Below are 8,089 nucleotides of genomic sequence, written 5' to 3'. Positions count from 1 at the left end.
GGTGGTGAAGTTTCATTTTTATTTCGATTTTTTCCAAATAATTTCTGAAGTAATGTCAATAGTTGGATGAAATGATTGGTGTCTGGGAGTTTTTTGACATGAGAAATTTGATTTTGATGTCAATATGAGTCCTACTTGTAGAGGGCGCCACCTGCATATTTTTTAACTGGTTTGAAGAGTAATAACTTTTCGTCCGTACCTGTATAAAACTACTGGGCAAAAAGTATACATTTACGACGTTTTCTACGTAAAAAAAGTCTCTTGGTAAAAATCGCTACAAGTAATATTTCTCGATATATTTGGAATCGAAATTATCAATACCTGTCATCATTGACATAAATTAAACATGTTGACTAAATAGTTATTAGAATGAAATCGTAAATTTGAAATGTTTTTGTGCCAGAAGATCAACAGACACGGTTTTATTATCATTTTTTCGAAGAAAAATTTATGATTAATATAAAAAAATAAAAAGTTTCGAAATTTATCATTTTAGTCACATAGCTATCTACTCAAGTTGTTTATTTTTTTGTCAATAATGACATGCATTGACTTTTCCTATTCTACATATTAGTTTATACCGGATAATTTCCAATTTAGGTAGCTTTTATTGAAATTTAAAAATCCTTCATTTTTAGAAAATGTTATAAAAACCTTACACTTACTCAGTTTTACACTTGTCATATAATTCTTTAACTTCCCCTTATTTTTCTTCCAGAATCCAAAAAACAGTTAACATATAGGGTGTTCCATTACAAAAAAGTTACATTACACCATTACAAACTTTTTTTGAGGAGACACCTTGCAGAACTCCAAATTAACCTACATATACTCACAAAATTTTATTTCAATGCAAACTGTCGCTTCCCTTGGAGCCTCCGCGTCGTATGAGCGATGCCACCCAAGCAGCATTTGGACGTCGGGACAACGTTGTGTCACGCGACCAAACGTCGGGGCGCAACGTCGGCACAACCTCGTGCCGACCCTAGTCTGCACTAGTTTGGAGAAAAATTTTTGGGTCGAAACGACGTTGGATACCGACGTTGGCTAGAAGCCTAATTTAATACAAACTGCAACGTTGTTTAAAATCCTAATTCACAGAAATACAAAACTAATATGGCGTCTAAGTCGCGTTTTATCCTAAATTGGGATAATTATAGTAAAAATATTATTTTTATGATTTAGTTAGAGACATATGTCAGATGGCAGTGAAGGAAAACAAAACAAAAGTATTTAAGTGTGGAGGATGTTTGAAGATCATAATTATTGAAACACTTTAACCGACTCTGTAACTCGTTACCCAATGCAAAAAAGTTAAACGCAAACAACTTTATTGATAAATGTATTGTTTCTACTTTGAAAAATACTAATGGGCTTTAAAATTAAAAAAGTTTTAAAAATTTTCTTGAATTTTTTTTTTAGTAAAATGAGAATAATTTATCCGCAGTCGAAAAAATTGTTTCCGCGTGTTTTTTAGGGTCAAATATTTCAAGTTAATGTATTCAAAAAGCAGGAATTGCTATTTTAGGAACGAAACATTTTCTTATTTAACAACATGGCGGATTTCATTTTGTTGTTTTGGAGATTAAGATGGAGTAGTTCGAGTAGTCGCATACTGGACTAATAAAGTCGCAGTTCGGCCGTAACAGGTAGTATACTAGTCGCAAGATTGCCTAATTTAGTCATCCTAGAGTCTAGCTTGTGCCGCCCTCTAAAATCTAAATAAACGAGGGAGTGGATAAACTATCGGTAATATATGTCGATGTATTTTTAAATTTAGTTTTATATGTACCTTTCTTATGTCCCATTTTAATTAAGTTTTTTTTATAAAAACAAAAACAGCACTGAACTGTCTGACTGAACAGAACAGTGAAGTGAAAATTTAAAATTTAAGGTTATGGTTCAATACAGTTGCAAAAAGGTAGTGACTCGACGTCCTACCAACGTAAGAATAAGGAAATCTAAACAACGTTGGAATTAGTAAAACAGACGACGTATGCATAACGTTGGAATAGGTCCTGAAACTGACGTCGGAAAACTCTATATTGTCCAACGTTGTAACTACGTTGTCCGAATTACCTAAAGATCACTTAAGCAAAAAAGGTTACAAGACAACGTTTATTCGACGTCGCAGAAGCTTCTACTTTGCTGTAATACTAGTCCAACGTCGGCACAACGTTATAAAAACGTTTAAATTTATTTTAATACCCAAGGTAGGGAGCTAACTATTTTTTGTAACTAATCCAACGTTGTGTTTAGTAAACATGTGGTCGCAAGTCGTGAAAATGCTACTTGGGCACCCTGTACAAATTTCCATGCTTTTTATCTCCTTCCCCTCGTGTATCCAGGTTCATTTTTTAAATCTCAAAGGGATGATTTTCCAAAATACTTGTTTGGAAGTACAAACAAGTATTTTGGAAAATCTACCCTTTACATCATACGAAAAAGTAGTGATGTTTAAGAATTAATTAAAGTCATTTAAAAGAATTATTGTGCAATTTTTTCCGATCTTGATGGGTTCAATCTTATAGTAGTCCAAGGTTTAAGGTTTCAATATTAGGCGCACCCGAGATTTTTTGAAATTGATATTTCCTATCAATAAAGGGAATATTGTTCAGGTATTTAGCTTTATAAATATAAATAATTACCAGAACCATGATTACAAAAATAAAATTATAAGTAGTAGGTAAATTACACGAATAAAATATTTAATACTTATTTATTTAGTTCAATGATTAAAAAAACAGTAATATTTTACATAAATATAATATTCATAAAAAATATCTCTTTTAAATTTATTTTCAATAATATGTATTTGTAAAATAAAGAGGTAAATTCTATAGAATAATATTTAGAAAAAATAAGACATTGTAAATCAAATATACTTATATTATCAATTCTTCGTACATTGTAGCGTTGATTGAAAGAACTGGGAAGATGCGCAACCTAATGGGCAAATTCGTGACAAGGCTGATTTGATTTCCCCTTACGTCTCAAGTGATGTACAGTGGAGCCTTAACTCGTTCTGCGGCCAACGCATAAAACATTCATTTTTTCTAATTCAGTAGCGAAGGCATATATCTATGAAGGCTAGAAGGAGGAGGCGAATCGACAATGGGCATATTTGAAATTTCTGTCCCTACTTTAAAGCAAGTTTCTCGGTTTGACACCAGAGGCACTGTAAGTGGGTTAGATTGATCATTGTTGGAATACGATTTAACTGTGTTTTTACTAGTTTTTTTTTAATTTATAATTATTTTATTGAATTATTAGCAATGTAACAATGAGTGTGATTAAAAAAACCCTATATAATAGATCTTGCTTCGTACCTGGCTGTATAAGTGGGACTTACAGTGGAAAAAAGGCAAATAAAGAACGGGGTGAAGGAAACCCAAGCCTTTTCAAAGGTCCTAATGTAAGTGGTATAACTATTTATTTGAAAAAATATGGATAGATGTTAAGGAAAACATTTAAATTATATACTATCAGTTTACAGATTAATTTCAAATTCAAATTAATAGAGAATATAGCCTAAAATCAACATCTGCGTAACATAACCTAGAAGGCCTTGTTATAAAATAAAAATAATTTACCTACTAGCAGGTGGCTAAAATTAACAGTGATAACACTGATTAAAGGGTGCAATACTAGTGTTCTTCTTCACTTTCCATTGAAGTTATTCCTGATAAAATACTTTTAATTTTCGTGATTCAGTTTCTGTCAATTGCGGTAAAACCACTACTAGTTTGTTACGAAAGTTTTTAATGCTTATTAAAATGATATCACACCGAACTGCATGTAAACATATCAATTTCAAATGTTTTTATGAAAAACTATTAATAAATCACTAACACAATCATACCATAAACTATTTAATTCGCATTTGTCATCAAGAAACAATTACTGTTTACATCAAATCAAAGGATGAACTGATGATATTTGTTGCTGGAAATTCTATCTTTTTTGTACAACAGTTATAGGGAAGATTTATTTTAGCAGCTTATATTTTTCTTCGGTCGTGTATGCACTAAAAAGAACCATATAATGAAACAATTTTATAATAACAACTTAAAGAATATCTAACACCGGCATCTGATATAACCTAACTTCTGACTTACTTTTCAAACTCAAATTTAAGGTTTTGTATTCACAATTTTAGCCACGCACATTGTTCAATTAGGAAAAAACACGTTTCTAAAAGCTAAATCTAGTAAAAATATGCCCAAATATTAACTGAACTCTATAATTTCTAACAAAATAGTAATTCTTGCCATAAGAAGCTGTGTATTTCTCAATCTATCGGATCACATGCGCCCCTAACGGCGATTTTCGAACTTCATTTAGATCTCAAAAACTGGGCCCATAATTTTTGCGTTCGATTCGCCTCCTCCTTCTAGCCTCCATACATATATCGAAAGCCCCGTTCTCAGAACTGCTACTGTCGCCAGCGACACGACAAAAGAACCAATCAGATTTGTACAAAATTCAAACAGCTGTCAATTTTAAATTTAGTACAGCTCCCATTGGTTGTTTGAAATGTCAAACTGTGTCGCCCGCGACACGACGTTGTTCTGAGAACAGGACTGAAGACGGTGTAGAACTAAAAGCGACAGTGTTGCCATATTAAAATATAATACGAACTAAAAGCGACAGTGTTGCCATATATCTGTAATACGTTTGACAAAAATCTCTTTGGATGAAAAATCCGCGCTTATGTGTTGAAAATTTATTCGTGTTAAACATAGAATAAACAACAAAAATAAAAATTCTTGTATAGGTACTGAATATTTCGTATGATCGAAAAAAGTCGTTTAGTTGGCTTGAAAATGACGACTATTGACATTTACCATAATATTTTACATATGAAACAACAGCGATCTTGTTTTCCAAGCCAACTCTTATACCGTTCTTTGTTTAATCATACAATATTATACTAAATTGTTTAATGATAGAATATCCGTACATGAACGTACTGTGCCCAAAATTCGTAAATCTACGGATTAATCCGTGGTTCTTGCAACGCTGTCTCCGACAACCACCTACTCTGTCAATTGAAAGCAGAACTACGGTAACTAAGGTACACTGTTCTGTATCTGCTGCGCTGTAAACGACTATCAGCGCACAGCAGCGCAGAGCTAAACTAAACCTCGGACAGGTTGTCTAACGGTTACGGTATCGCCAGCTACATTTTGGACAGGTTTTGTGCCACGAAATCGCCTGTAAAGTTGCGCATCTTCTTACTTCTTCAATCAACAGTTGTAGTCTCAAGTCTGTCTCTGGTGACACTAAAGAACAAAAATGAGAGTTGTACTAGGTACCTCCTAAATAGTGATGACGCTTTGGAACAGGATCTGTTATTTTCAAAACAGGTTTGTTTTGGAACTGGCTTGGAACAGGTTTATGTGCTATCCTATACCAGTTCCAGTTCCAACTGTTCCAGCTGTTTCAAAACACTGCAACTTAAATTAAATACTTAAAGAAATAAATTCTTGGAATTGTTTAAATTATTTTATCTACTATATTTGTGATACTAGATTCTTAATAGTGTATTTTTCAAAATGAGATAATTATATATTATATTGCATTTGGCAACATCGCCAACTATAACTAGATGGAAAGTATAATAATTTGCTAACAAAAAAACAGGGAAGTAAAAATATTTTATATATTAAACATAATATTAATATTACTATAAATAGGTATATAAATTATATGTTATAAAAACTATGTAGGTACATAAATTAATTGAAAATAAAACATTACAGTACATTTATACTAAAATATAACTGAAGAAAAGTTAATGTGTAATCTCCTTCTAATGTATGTTCTATCAATAGCATGGTGTAGTTAAATATACAGGGCTCTAACTCACTGACGACCAGGTCGCAACGACCTGGCCGGATGCATTGCGTTTATAGCTGCGGCCAGATGAACGACCAGTTTCAACAAAGTTGTCAGATCTAACGATTTTTTACGTTTTACCAATTAGAAAATATTGTTTCCGAAATGTTATAATATCCGAGTTAACTAAAAAGCGAAGTTGCTATTCATGAACTTATTAAATGTTCTAATATTAAATAATGCATTTAAAATATTCTTGGATTTTTCGTTAATAAATACTGATGTGGTAAATGGAGTAAGTAAAATCTCCAACCCCGACTAAGTAAAATTCGTTAATAAATACTGGTGTGGTAAATGGAGCAAGTAAAATCTCCAACCCCGTTATTTCCATGTTTTTCAAATTCGCGATGCCTGCTATTCCATCAGTCGTTTCATAACAGAATATTCTACATCCTACGTCTATGTAATTTAATATGTGTAGAGTGAGACATGTAACTCGAGAGATTTTCAGCATTATATCAATAAAGGACAAAAACAGTATTGTTCCTAAAGGTGCGTCCAGACTTCAGCATTTTAGCCCGAACGAACCGAGCGCGCACGAACAAGCAGAACAAATAGGCCGAACAAAAAGCATTTTGTACGCGCGACCCATAAAAATGGAGATATCTGTTTCTTTTTTCTACTGATATGGACTTCTACTGATGGCTCTTATCGACTTTACAGGTAAACATATTAGGGCCATCGTAAAAAAGGTCGTCAGACACTGGCTCTAAATATAAGCAGGTAGAAAGTTTAGCTTCCAGTTATTTCGATGTTTACAATATAAATTCCTCTTTTTTATTGTTACTGAGAATCTACAACAGTAATTACTTCTATTTTTATGAATGTTTAAGTTACTTTTACTCTTAATTTTTTGAAAAATAATGTACCTAGTAGAAATATAGTCTAATGAACCCTGTTTGAAAAACCTTAAATTAAATATAATATTTAAAATACAGTTGTATATGACTACAATACAACTAAAAAAACTAATTTAATAAAAAAAAAACAAGTGGTTGTAGAAAAACTTCGAATATTATTTCTTTTTTACATCGAAACTCGAAGGTATAATAACAGGTATCATACCAACCATAAATAGAGTAGGTTTGTCATATAAAAATGTTTTGAATTTTTACTAGAATCGACCCTTGATAAAAAAGGGACTAGATTTAAGTTTCCCTTTGATCCAGTCTGTAGGTATACTATTTCTTTAGATTTTCTGCACGTGTGCAAAAACTACACTAAAACACTATATATTAGAGAAAATAAAATAATGTGCGTTGAATTCGAGGGATTTCATCTGAAAAATTATTAATTTGGAAGAAAACCGGCAACAAGCGGCAGAAAATAATAATATTTTAGTGCAGCCTACTGGTCGCAACGACCAACGGACGGCCAGGACGTTAGTGTGCGCTATATCATTTGATTTAATGGTTTTAGAGGTAGCTGCGGCCTGGCCGGTGCGACCTGGTCGTCAGTGTGTTCGAGCCCTAAGGTACAATTTAACTACATTCTTTTTCTGTATCTGAGATACGGAACCGGCAACGAAGGAGTATCCGGGATACAGAATTATCATAGTAGCTTATGGACCTGTTCAGACTTACATACTTTTGCAATACAAAAAGTTAGTTCGATTTCACAGACGAACAGAATATTTATTGTAGGTTTAAAAATAATAATTCAGTAGTAAGAGTGAGTTCAAACAATAAAGAAGAGAACCATGAATCGTGCCGCTTTCGACAATTTAAAAATTTATAAGCTTGGTAGAGCCAAATTCTTGCGACCTGGTCGTCAGTGTGTTCGAGCCCTAGGGTGAGTCTTAAATAAGTGCAAATATTTTCAGGGCCGGTAGATCCCGATAAGACATATACATTTTTTTACCATTTTTCAAATAAGTCCAAAATAACCGAGTTATTTTTCTTCCAAGAAAATTTCCAAAAGAAATCATTTTTCACTTAAATTTTAAAAAGCGTTTGATCTTTTCTGGGTTTTCTTTCTTGTAAATTTAATCTACTACCTGTGTTGGTATATTATGAAGATATTATATTTTTTAACTAAAAATTAAAAAAAATTCCAAAATTTTTTTCAAAAAATTCTAAATTCCAAAATTTTTTTTCGCGATATAACATCATAGACGTATTTCTGGCGTCTAAATATACCACCCCTGAAAATATTTGCACTTATTTAAGACTCACCCTGTATATAATAC

The sequence above is a fragment of the Sitophilus oryzae genome, unplaced genomic scaffold (genome assembly GCF_002938485.1).
Source record: "Sitophilus oryzae breed Bouriz unplaced genomic scaffold, Soryzae_2.0 scaffold_965_pilon_pilon, whole genome shotgun sequence".
Taxonomy (NCBI): Eukaryota; Metazoa; Arthropoda; class Insecta; order Coleoptera; family Curculionidae; genus Sitophilus; species Sitophilus oryzae.
This window is presented reverse-complemented; position numbering follows the sequence as displayed.